The sequence below is a fragment of the Sinocyclocheilus grahami genome, unplaced genomic scaffold (genome assembly GCF_001515645.1).
Source record: "Sinocyclocheilus grahami isolate Dianchi unplaced genomic scaffold, SAMN03320097.WGS_v1.1 scaffold1047.1, whole genome shotgun sequence".
NCBI classification, from domain to species: domain Eukaryota; kingdom Metazoa; phylum Chordata; class Actinopteri; order Cypriniformes; family Cyprinidae; genus Sinocyclocheilus; species Sinocyclocheilus grahami.
Window position 1 is genome coordinate 402682 of NW_015506226.1, and position 13740 is coordinate 416421.

The 13740-nt window shown below is 37.4% G+C and overlaps 1 protein-coding gene across 1 annotated transcript in view; it reads right to left on the reverse strand.

The window, feature by feature from the left end:
* LOC107566109 (BRISC and BRCA1 A complex member 2) overlaps window positions 1–13740 on the reverse strand; it is an 84112-nt gene that overhangs the window by 17928 nt on the left and 52444 nt on the right. The gene's annotated exons all lie outside the window — the stretch shown is intronic.

A 13740-nucleotide genomic window follows, 5' to 3' on the forward strand; every position in this document is an offset into this window, starting at 1 on the left:
CGCTCTTTAGTGTAGATGCATGTTGATTTTATCAGACGATGCCGCGATTATAAATGAGAGTGACTCCTGGTTAACGTATTAAAAGGGGTCGTGTTTAGTCACTATTTAGTGTGGTATTTTTTGACAATATTCACTCATCATGACATTAAAATAGGGCATTTTAAGTCAATATACTGCAGTATTTCCTCTCTCAATAAGTAGAAAATATGGTTAACACCTGGTCATGCATGAAAAAAAAATACCGTCATGTATCGTGAAACCGGTATAATTTTGAAAAATACTGTGATATACATTTCTGGTCATACCGCCCAGCACTAGAGTAAGATGGATTTGAAAATTGGTTTGAAATGTTTTATTAGCTGTACAGACCTTCTGGGGCTAGAAAACCAAATTTTCAGTGGAAAAAAAGGGGTTCACAATTCAGTCAGCAGAATTATGGGGTTACTGTTGAAAAGCATCTATTTGATGAAGCTCTGAGGGCAAACGTGTGAATCTGTATGAAATCAGGAGGAACAAATTGTGTAGCGCAAAGCTGATGGCTACCCTTGTCATCTGTCTCTTCTTGCTCTTCATCAGCAACCAACATACGACACATACCTGGGCTTGGGTGGGGGTTTGGTGGTTTGGGGGACATCTAAATCCCAAGGTGTTGCTTGATTTAATCAGCTTGCATCAGTAGAGTACTATGGTATGACCCATGCATTCCCAGAGAAATTCATTCTTGCTGATGGGCATTTGTGGGATTGTTAGGTTATGGCTGGCACAAGAAAGAGGAGATGGAGAGTAAATATTTTTTTGTGTGACTGGTATTTGCATTTCTAGGGAATTTAATAAAGTAATTAGCAACGAAAGGCTGTGCAATAAACTGATTATTACAGTTAAATCTGTTGTTATAGGCATGTCAACAGAAATATGATAAAAGACAGACTTTTAATGAATATATTTTGAATAATAAAAATATACAATTCTTTCAGCGAGTAAATAGGCTATCCAGGCGGTTAATAGTGAGCAAATACTGTGTATAAACTAGTTGGCCATTTTACAACTTTGAATGTGTCTCAAATCTATTTATCCTTCTTATAATAACAAATATGATGCTTCAATAACAACAATGACAACAACAAGCAGCTCTCGTATTCCTTATGTTAATGGAAAACAGTTAAAAAATATACCAGATCAAACAGTTCTCAACTTCTTTTTGGACACAACTAGTTGAAAAGGAAGTATTGAGAAAGAAGTTACGCACAATTTAAAAGTCAACAGCAGTGCAAGGAAGCAGCCTATTGTCTTTAGCATTAAGTCATTTAAAATCTGCTTGAGAAAACAATGCAGTTCTAACTTGTTTTGTTCAGAAAGCATCTGCCAATGAATGCTAAATGAGTGAATGAATGTCGCATTTGCTCTAGGAAAGGAAGACAGCAGAAAAAGGACTGGGATGATTACTAAAGGTTGCTTAAAAACCCCCCAAAAAGTCTAAATTCAAAAGAATTCAGAATTCAGATTCAAATTATGATTGAGAGACATACAAATAAATGTTCCTTAAAAGCCTAATGTATAATATTTGATACATTTTAACATTATTTTTCTGTAAATGATGTATGGATAATCAAGAAAACAAAGTTTCTTCAGTCCAGTAAGTGTTCATCTTGAAATATTACAATACAACATATATTCTTACGTTTACTTTATAAAAAAAGGACATGTGTACCATGACCTGAATGTGGACATTTGTACAATTATAAAGACATTTTACTTGCTAAAAAGTATAAACGATCAATTGACATCAAAAAACGTATAATAAACTTCCATATTTTAACATTATAAATCTTATAAATACTATATTAAAGTCAGTTTTACATACATTGTGACTTATACTTGTATGACATCCGTGACTAAAGTATTTTAGAAATGTTCTGTTTCTAAAATAAATCTTCAGTAGGTTACAAGAACACTTATTAATCTATGTATAAAGAGCAGCTTTGCTGTGGAAGTCTGTGCTTTGGGCGAAATGCTACTTAAATAAGAATAAAGGTGCATCATTAAAACATGCTCTTAAAGGTTCTTGGTAAAGAACTAATGAAGACAACAGTGATGACTAATGAGTGTTTTGAGTGACCCTTCCTCCAGGACAGTAAGAGAGGGAGAATTGTGCACTCCCTACCTCCTGTTTAAACCAGTGAGTCAGGGTCAAGGGCACGGGGCTCAAGGGTGCCCCGGGTAAGACCCTCACGTGGGCGCCCGCTCTGTTTTCTTTTATGACCTCGCCTTGGGTGCTTGCCATACTGTGTGATGTGACATCGTAGAGATGTGACAGCTGTCTCCAAGCCAAAAGCTGTCTAAAACCAAAACTCGAGGTGAAGTTGATTTGCTTGGCCCCACTACAGGAATAGACGGGACTGAATTGCTCAATGTTTTCTGTGCCATCTCATAAGGGGAAAGCACAGAGACATTAGTGGTCAACTACACCCATGACCTTGAAGAACAGGTGCTTCCCCACTCTCTAAAAAATAAAGGTTTCAAAAGGGGGGTTTTGCAGTGATGCCACAGAAAAAACATTTTGGGTTCCCCAAAGAACCCTTTCATATGGACGTTTTTTTTTCATAATCTAAAGAACATTTTTCCACTATAATAAACTAAAAGATCCACAAATGTTAAATATCCTAGCATTCTTCATGCTTATAAAAAAAACTTTATTTTATTTTAATGTTAAATATCCTAGCTTTCTTCATGCTAACAAAAAAAAACTTTATTTTTAACCACAGCATTCAACATTAGCTTCCAAGATTCATGTAGTGGCAATCCATAACTATATTTTAGACAAAGTCAAGTCAGGTTTGTTTATTTGCTTTTCACCATGCACATTATTTCAAACCAGCTTTACAAATTGGATTACTAAATGGTAATATGTATCAATATGTGTACTTCAGCTTGGATTCAATATAACCAAACCTGTTTGTTTAGTTGATCTTGGAGCACTGTTGACCTCCTGAAACATCCATGACGTGGTTGCTAATTAATTCTCCCTTGGGATCACATTCACCATTGAGAGAACCTCAATATATCCCAATGTTTTTTTTTTAATACACTGACTGGCCACTTTATTAGGTACACCTTGCTAGTACCGGGTTGGACCCCCTTTTGCCTTCAGAACTGCCTTAATTCTTCGTGGCATAGATTCAACAAGGTGTTGGAAACATTCCTCAGAGATTTTGGTCCATATTGACATGATAGCATCACGTAGTTGCTGCAGATTTGTCGGCTGCACATCCATCTCCCGTTCCACCACATCCCAAAGGTGCTCTATTGGATTGAGATCTGGTGACTGTGGAGGCCATTTGCTGGTTGTGAAAATCCCAGTAGATCAGCAGTTTTTGAAATACTCAGACCAGCCCATCTGGCACCAACAACCATTCCACATTCAAAGTCACTTAAATCCCCTTTGTTCCCCATTCTGATGCTCGGTTTGAACTTCAGCAAGTCGTCTTCAGCACATCTAGATGCCTAAATGTATCGAGTTGCTGCCATGTGATTGGCTGATTAGCAATTTGTGTTACCAAGCAATTGAACAGGTGTACCTAATAAAGTGGCCGGTGAGTGTATATTGTTATTTGTGATTATTGTTGACTGTTGTAACTGACATTCATAACTTTAACCTTAACATGTATTAAATTACTGTTATTGACAAGATTTAAGAATCCTAATTTCCGGCCTAGGTGTCATGCCCACTGAAGAGATGCTTGAATGGGTGGCCTTATTTTTATGGTGGAAATATTTTACCTGAAGCAACAATCTGACAGCAAACCATCAGGGTAGCAGAGGCAGTTGTCTCAACCTATATAAACCTGACAAACATTTCTACATTCCAAAGGTACTGAAAATGTGACAAGATACTGTGTTCAAAACAGCACAGTATTTCGCAGGAAATGCACAGATTTCCTGAGAGAGTTTCTTTATTTATCTGTGTTTGTGACAAAAATTATAATGAACAGTTAAGTCGCATGAATCCAGATGTGTACACTTTGATATAATCAAACACTTTATCAAATATTCGACATGCTTGATGTAGTTGCAATTAAAGTCAAGCATGCAAATTCGCAGCACATTTCTGATGATAATGCAAGCTAAAAAGTGCCAATCACTGATTAACTTTTAAGAGTTTGCGTGTTACATAAATAGGTGGGGAGGGTTTTTTTGGTGGATAAAGGAAGAAGGATTGTGGAACATATTAACAATCTGGGCACACCCTCCAAGGTGGAGAACACAGCTGGGCCATAGTGTCTGTATCTCAGGGGTGTGTGCGTGCGTGCTTGAGCCAAATACTATTTAAATTGGGTGTGGTGGCTGAGGCAAAACAGTGTCCAGAAAGCTGCTCCCATTGATCAGATGATTCATCTGATCAAAGGATACGATAACTTCTTTATTCACAGAGTTAACTAAATACTCATGTGACAATCCTGAGCTTCATGATGAATTAATTGGGAACAACTACAATGAAATCATACATTTCCAACCAGAGAAGTCATAAGTTTTCCGCATTCCTCTCTATCTCATGCATCTCTTCCTGGCGAACATTGTAAGTTTGCTCACTTAGACCAGTAGCTCAATACTCTTTTAATGCAAAAATATAAAGGCAGTATAATGAGGTCATCTAACAACATCTACCAACAATACTATTTGATATATTTCTCGCCGCATACGTTTCATATACTTTTTTCTTTTCTTTTTCTTTTAAACAGGTAAGTAGTCTGGCATGCCGTATCCTAAAACTAAGCTGTAACAGGAACACTTGCTCCAGTGGGCAATTTTTAGCATATCTACGGGTTAAATTTTAGCACAGTATGCCTTTACAATTAGTAAGTAAAACCACAGTAATGTTTGCAGTAGTGTTTACACAATGACTCCAAAACTAACAAAGCATTAAAGGGGTCCTATTATGCTTTTTCACTTTTTTAATTTTAGTCAGTGTGTAGTGTGTATGTTTGGGCATAAAAAAGATCAAGAATGTTACAAATCTCAAAGTTCACTCCAAAGGGAGATATTTAGTTTTTTAAAAATCCCTTTTCAAGAACTACAACGAACGGCTCGTTTGGACTACAGCATTTGTTTTCCGGGCTTTATGATATCACAAAGCGGCCCATTAGAATATCATTACAAATAATTCCCACCTACAGAAATTCGAATGGTTGGGGGGTGGGGAGGGCCGAGGTTGTGGTTAGAACGCTTGGTTGAGTGAGTGCATCAGACGAGACGACGAAGAAGAAGTGCTGCTGCAGAGTTAGTGCATCAGAGAAAACCAAGAAGAAGAGGTACTGTGCTGTAGTGTCAAATTTTCGGCATGTCTAGGACAATTCTTACAAGTATAACACGATGTAGCTGGGCGCCGCGGACAGACGCTGAACGGCGCCGCCGGTGTGCCTACACTCATAGAAAATAATGTATTTGAATTTTAAAGACGTGGCGCGACGCTGCGCTTCTCGTCCGGTGTGCGACTGCCTGAAACGCTGTTTTATTCACCTCCATGCACAAACATCTTTGTTTGGGCTTCCGAAAGCGGATGATGTCAGGAAACAGTGGTTGCAATTTATTTTTTAACCATTAAAACATAAAGGTATTAAATCCCATTAAGGCATTAAGTTCCCACACTTCTCTAGCCATCTCGCCCCTGATGGTGACACCCATCTCTGTGGAGGCAAGCATTTTTTACACAGTATGATGCATTCATAAGGATGACTTGTCATCAATGCGTATCATATGTTGCCAGAAGAAAGTCATAAGCTTTGCACTTGGGGCATGCAGTTGTGATAGCGGCGTGATGTCGTCCTCATTTTTTGCGCTTGTTTGATCCTGTCTGAAAAGCATCAACACACCAGGGTGCTCACGATGCATTGAGTCAATGTGAGTAATTCACACAGTGATATATCATCAGGGAAGAGATAGCAAGCGGCACGTGAAGTAAAGTTTGCTCATACTCATTCTAACACCTGCGAACAAGGCCTGGCAACAATGACCATATTAAAAACCACTATTTAGAAGAGGTCTCGTGATATTTTAACTGGAACAAATAGACACAGACAAATGCGAAACAGATGCAATAGAATCACTTGGATTATTAAAAAAATGCAATCCATTGCTAAACTACATGTTGTAACTCTTGGAATGGAGCAAAGGAAATAAGCATGACACAGAAATGTATCACAGTACAATGATTAAAACAATTGTCTATTTTTAGCAATACTACTAATAATAGAACTGTTGTTGTCACAACTAGGGTGTAAGGTAGACATACGAATGTGAAAGTAGACATTACAAAAGTGAAGACAGACAGCAGTCTGCCAATTTGTCCAAGAGTCCTCTTTAAAAAAAAGTGAAAAAGAAAAACTATTTGTCTTTTGACATTCGCATGTCCCCTGGCCTTGAAATTCGGATCAGAAGTCATTTTAATCCACTTATAATCCATCTATAACAGGGTCTCATTTTTTTATTCATACATTTTTGTGGAACCGAGCCCATTTGAAAACGTTTGTAATATAATGAGCATTATTATTACAGATATTCTGGTCTGTATATCTGATCATTCACAGAATGAGCTGTATTTTGTCATAAAATATCATGTTTTTTTCCCTCTCCATTTGCTTTCATATATGTGACCCTGGACCACAAAACCAGTCTTAAGTCGCTGGGGTATATTTTATAGCAATAGCCAAAAATACATTGTATGGGTCAAAATTATCGATTTTTTTCTTTTATGCCAAAAATCATTAGGATATTAATTAAAGATCATGTTCCATGAAGATATTTTGTAAATTTCCTACTGTAAATATATAAAAACTAAATTTTTGATTAGTAATATGCATTGCCAAAAACTTCATTTGGACAACTTTAAAGGCAATTTTCTCAGTATTTAGATTTTTTTGCACCCTCAGATTCCAGATTTTCAAATAGTTTTATCTCGGCCAAAAATGGTCCTATCCTAACAAACCATACATCCATGGAAAGCTTATTTATGTTATTTATTGATGTATAAATCTCAATTAAAAAATGACTGGTTTTGTGGTCCAGGGTCACATATATGAAAAAATCCTCTGTGATCTATACTAGAGGTTGTATATTATATTATATAAAATATCAATAAATGTCATGTGATCATACCAATGACATAAAGCATATGCACAAATGACAAAAAGATTTCCACACACATGATCAGTAGATGATCTTTAGTGATGCAGGATCATGTGATGAGACTATTTAAATAATTTTCTATTTTTTCTGGTTAAAGTGCAGTATCATGACTTCAGTAACATTAATAAATAAACCCGCATTTCATTTCCTAATAAAGTTACTGGCCAACTAGGAAGTCACAAAAGCTATCTATTTTAGTGTAAAAAAAAAAAAAATAGAGAGTTATGTTGCATTGCAATTATGCTGAATATGTTGCATTGTGTCCAATTTCCTGAGGGATGTTACGAAAAGATAAAGGACACTGCACAAAAATAATAAAGATACACAAGAAAAAATGTATATATACAGTATATTCCGCTGAACAAGGCTTTCATCAGGGCGGCTCATAGGTTATTAAAGATCAGTTAGGTCAACTGTAATATTTTTCAGGGTTAGGCTTTGTCCACCCTTCTTTAATACTTTCCATTCAGAATTCCTCCCTTGCCAAGAAAAATAATAAGCCAATTGTACCTATATAAAACTGTCCTTCTAACCAGCAATAACCTCAAAACCATAAGAGGGTGTGTTTCCTGCTTATACATACTGTACCTTTTTTTTTTTTTGATGATGATTTAAAGCTTTTGTTTTATTATGTGTGAGTGTGTGTTTTAAAAGCATCCAAATACATAAAAATATATATTAGACAAAAAATTATGAGTGATCTTTTATGTCTTAAATATCTCAGTTTCATACTGAAAAGGAATAGTTCAACCAAAAATGAAAAGTTTCCTTCTGTGGAACACAACAGGCCCAACAAAGTTACAAACAGTCACACGGACTATGTACTGTTTTCAAAGTTCTTTAAAATGACTAAAATTGAAACGGTTTTGCACTGAGAATCAACCCCCTGCCGTAGCTCTCAAATGTCATTTGGATGTGCACATATTTTGAATGGCATAAAGACGTGTCTTGTAACCATTCACAACATATTTGTACATGCAGACTGGAGGAGATGAGATGCCCCCTTATGAACAGAGTGCAATTACTGATAAACTGCAACACATTTAGAGACGACTGACGCATAACAGTGAAAATCATGAAAGGGACCATCTTGTCAAGAAGACCCCTGTGATAAACCTATTTTAACTTATCTGATTTTGGAAGATTATGTAAAATATGTGTTTTAATTTTTAATGAATTGCTTATTAAGTCTCATTAAATGCAACCGATTAATTGAATTAGAAATTATAATAATACTTTACTATTCTATGTACTGTAAATAAATGCATTTTCATAATTTAGTTCAATAACTGAACAACAACAAACAAATCAGATGGCAACCCCAGTCAAAGACATATAACAGGAATCATATACGCGGTCTGCCTGTATTTTTAATGGAAGGGATGTTATAATAGCAATAACCTAATTCATGATTCTTTGATTCCACTCAACTGGTCTACAGCTCATGAGGAATAATTACGATGTTTGAAATGTGTATCTAATTCAAGTAATTAATAAATGTGACCCTGGACCACAAAACCGGTCTTAAGTCGCTGGGGTATATTTTTAGCAATAGCCTCACAGATCTGGTGTTTTTCTAAGTACCGCTAAGACGGTCTGTCTTTCTCTCGTCTCGAATGTGTGTGCGTGTGTCGGGTTCACGCAGAGAGTGCTGTGTGAGCCTACCCCTCCTCCGTGCACTCTGTTCAGTCAGTCGTTGCTTCTCGGATTAATTAACCTTGATTAATTAATCTAATTAGTTAACACGTTGGGCAAATGAAACAACTGTTAGCTCAAACACAAGAGGAGGGAAGGAGGAGAGGAAGACAAATGGTACAAAAACAAGCATTTGCTGTAATTGCTTGTGGCAATAACAGATGTGAAGGTCAAGATTCCCTCTGTTCTGTCAGTAAATTTGCTTTTGGGTGCAGCAGAGGGTTCAACAAACATCAAGACCTGGGCAGACTTTATTAGAGACTCAGGTGGCATTTTAAAATAGTTTGAGTTAGTTCTGTACAACTGGTAAAAATCTGACAGACTAGCGTCTACAGAGCTCAATAAAATCAGCTGCATATTTCCACACAATTCCTTCACAAAATTCTGTACTTGCTGAATAATAAAACCTTCTGTCAAGTTAGCATCTATTGCACAGAATTGATCTTTTTCTAAAATCATTACAGAAATGTGGGGGAAAAAAATAATCAGTGGATTCCACCTGGGCCTGCTGATTAGTTTCATAAATAGTTTTATAGTGCTACAAAAGTAAAACGGCTTACATGGAATATGTGGCTGTAGAATTCCACAGAAAGTTCCACAGAACTGTGTTGTACTGGCATCACTGTTTATTTTACTACATTTAAACGCATTTCCCTTACAATCAGAACAGAAAATGCTAAGGGTGCAGTGTTGGCCTAGTCATTTCCATAAGCAATCCTGACGGAAACATTAAGACCATTATAAACTTAACTCAGGCTCATTGAAAAATTACATTTCTGCAAAAAATTACTTTGCTTCTTGCATGTTGTGCGCCATTTTCAACATGAAACATCCAGTGAGTGGTGCTAAAAACTCATTCAGTTTTATCTGAAACTGAAAAATCTACATCCCTGGCTCTATAGCGCGCTGCAAAACAGTAGACAAATCTAATGAATCTGAACCCAGATATCAAACAAGCCCTAGAGATCTAGTAGAGAGGTGTTTGGCAGTTTATTTCCCCTCTTACAGATGTTTGCTGTGGCGCGGCTCTGGTTTCTGATGGCCCGAGCAATGGTGGAAAAACAGTTTCAGGTGGAACCTGCAATTAATTCAAAGCTCTTAGGATTCCTTGGGCCTGAGTCAGTGTTTACTGTTGGAGTGCTCAATCCGCCTGCAAATTACGAACTACTGGCATTGGCATGAAATGCTCTACAGTCACGCACAAAGTAGGGAGTGTCTCAAACATGCACAGTGTGCCATATATAAGAATCTGCTTTGATCACACAGGTGCACGGTGTAATGTCCAGATATTTTCTCTTGCTTGTTTTTCTTTCTCTATGCCTAGTCGTAAACAATATTATTTGGCAGCTATACTGCATTATTTGGCAACTTGAAAGAAAAGCATAAAACACAGATATGATTGGGACGTTGATCAAGTAAACATTTGGATATGATTTCCGAGTTACCACAGGCCATTAAAGGTCATATGTTGCGATTTCAAGTTGTCCTTTGTCTTTGGAGTGTTAACTAGCTTTTCGTGAATAGATAAGATCGCTAAAGTTGCAAAGACTAAAGTCTCAAACCCAAAGAGATATTCTTTATAAAAGTTAAGATTGGTCCACGCCCTCCTAAAACGCCTCGTTTAAACACGCCCCCACATGTCTACGTCACTGTGTGAGAAGATTTGCATAACGCCGCCCAAATGTTTATGCAAAGAAAGGAGGTGTAACATTTATTCTCGCTGTAGTATTGTTGCCGCCGCCATGTCGTGGAAATGCTGTGTGTTTCGTTGTGAAAGCGAAACTACTTTGTTTGGCCTTCCAAAAGAGGACATAACTAGAAATCAGTGGTTTAGTTGTATTTACACTGTCCCAGAACAGTTCAAACCAAATATTTGTGTGTGTGCAACGCATTTTACAGAGGACTGTTTCCTGGGAGAGTAGCCTACAATGCCGGCTGTTCTGACTCACAGCCTGTAAGTACGTTTTCATATTTAAAGAATTTGCCACTGATGATTCAAATGTGAGTTTTGAGCAGTGTAGAGTAGCGCTTGGTGTTTGTAATTTCTCCGATCACAAATGCAGACATGGTTTTATGTTTACGCGGAACGATGCAACGTAATGCGTAAAAAGACAGTATAAGTCATTATAATCAGTAATTATGTCCCCACTGGATGCAACAAATGCCTCATTTGTAATGGGTTTTATTGGTTTTGTCTCGTGGACACGGCATCACAGTATGGTAAGGGGCGTAACATTTCTGTCACAGACTTGAGGTATTCGGCCAATCACAACACACTGGATAGCTATCCAATCAAAGCACACCTAGTTTTTCAGAACGATGAGCTTTGTAAACATCGACGTGTTTCAGAAAGGCGGGGCATAGAGTAGAAACAAGTGTACATGTACAGTATATGGAAAATAATGTGTTTTTTTAACCATAAACCGCATAAACACATTTAATTACACCAAATAATGTTCTTTTTTAGCAACGTCATATGACCCCTTTAACAAACTCTAAAATACTAAAATAATATGGAATAGTGAAAAACATGATTCTGATTGGCTGAAAGATGTTCTGAATGTTTTACACAAAAGCAACAAGACTTCACTTCCTTAATTTAGCCAGTTTTTTCTCTGCAAATAATGAACTGAAACACACTGGTATATATTTTTGTAGACATAGGAAGAAAGTACACAAGGCCGATGGAGAGACTCCAGTTGAAGCAACTCGACTGTTGGGCAGTTAATAATATTCTGAATGTCGTCTTAATGAAGGGTATTACAGTCATAGCCGTTGATGTCATACCACAGTCTCCTCCATAACACTCTTGTCAGATCCATTTGTCCATGTTTGCACAGCAATAGAAGGCGTGAAATTATTATTATTTTTTTTAGCAGGCGAGTTAGTGGACATGGAGTGCCAATGAGATTATGAGTGTTCTCGAGGTGGTATGGCATTGCAGTTCTGTCATCACATGACTCAACATGTTGTGTTGGGCAAACAGTTCTCCAAAAACATTGCAGCCACACTAGAGAAAACTCACCCTTTATCAAAGGAAGAAAAGAAAAGTCCTACGCATGCTTTCTCAAAGCAAAGAGGAACTTTCCAAAACATCCTCTGCTTATGTGTCGCTCAATTCTCTGATTCCAAATAATGCATAATCCCAGGAACAGTCAGCAAATGGCAATATTTTTAACAACATCATCTCAACACAAGTGAAGTTCTTGACATGACCTTTTCAGTCAGTTTGACATATCTCGAAAGCGGTGCTAATACATGAGAGGATAGAGACTCCACATGCAGCACAGAACAAATAAACAAACAAGCAGCCAAAAGCTCGGTGCTGCTGCTGGCATACAGCTGAATGGTGGGTGTAGGCCGCTGGTAAATGGGGCTATATGTCACTCTGCTCTCTCCTAATCTGAGCTTTGCTGGAGCGGGGAGAGCCGGTCGGGGGTGGTGTTTCAGAGGAGACGTCAGGTGCTCAGATTGATACGCCTCTGAGGCGCTGAGAGATCACTGACAGGATGTGGGCACTCAACAACGTGTTTCATGATTCTCAGAAATTGTGAGAAAAAATAGAAAGAGATAAGGACTAAGAGAATAAACAAGTTCAAATAAATGTCTAAATGTGTTTAAACAGTTTCAGCAAGTAATTTGTCTGTCCGCACTGGCAGTGAAAATGCTGTGTGGCATCATACAAACATCGATTTGATGTTTCATTTTCAGCTATATAGACTAATGAGATTTGACTGGGGTTGTGGCTATTGAGTGACAAAGTAATAGAAACCAATTATGGCAGACAAAAACACATGGAAGAGATAGCTTTTATTGTTTGTTGCTTTATACAACTGGTGTAGGAATTTGTATTAAGAGTCACTGTTTGATTCAAATGGCACTATGTGTCATTAATACAAAATTGAAAAATGTAACACAAGTATGTGCTTCATTTGGATTCTTTGGTATTCAGTATTAAACACTAGTAGTTACATACAACATATTCGACAATATTTAACTATTTTTGGAATAAGCCGATCACATTGTTCACCTGGCCAATTGATTTTGATATTTTGATCCCTAGTCAAAAACAGCCTTGTGATTTATACATATATGAACTGCTTGATCCCTAATGAACTGTTGATTTTGTAAGCGCTATATGAATACAGATGTGTACAACAGATGACATATGAGCTAAAAAATATTGTAAAATAAATATAAAGCCTTTCCTTGATTTCCATGTCAGATGTCTTACCCTTCAGTATCTCAGTGCTTGACATGCACAAGAAAGTGAGTCAATTAAATGCAGAGCCCTTATAACAAGGCACGCTGCAGATGAATCATAAACCCCACTACAGGAGCACATCTGATGTCAGTTGGGCAGCACAGTTTTTATGATTTCACAGTCTAACTGCTACAATATTATTACTCTCTTACATATTAATTGTTGCTAAATTAATAAATTCTGCCATTAAAGGCTGATCAAATTAAATGCCTTAAAGGGGTCATATGATACGATTTCAATTTTTTCTTTCTCTTTGGAGTGTTACAAGCTCTTGGTGCATAAAGAAGATCTGTAAAGTTGCAAAGACTAAAGTCTCAAATCCAAAGAGATATTCTTTATAAAAGTTAAGAGTCAGCCACGCCTACCTAAAATGGCTCGTTCTAACACGCCCCCACATGTCTACGTCACTATGTGGGAAGATTTGTGAAGGCGCTGTGCGTTTCGTTGTGAAAGCGAAACTACTTTGTTTGGCCTTCCAAAAGAGGACGATATCTGCTTCGTCATGCCTGGAGCTGATCCGTGCTGGTTGCTGAGGAAATACAACAACTTTGTACTGTGGCTCACCGGATCGGCTTTCACCGTGGACGAAGCAGAGTCCAGCC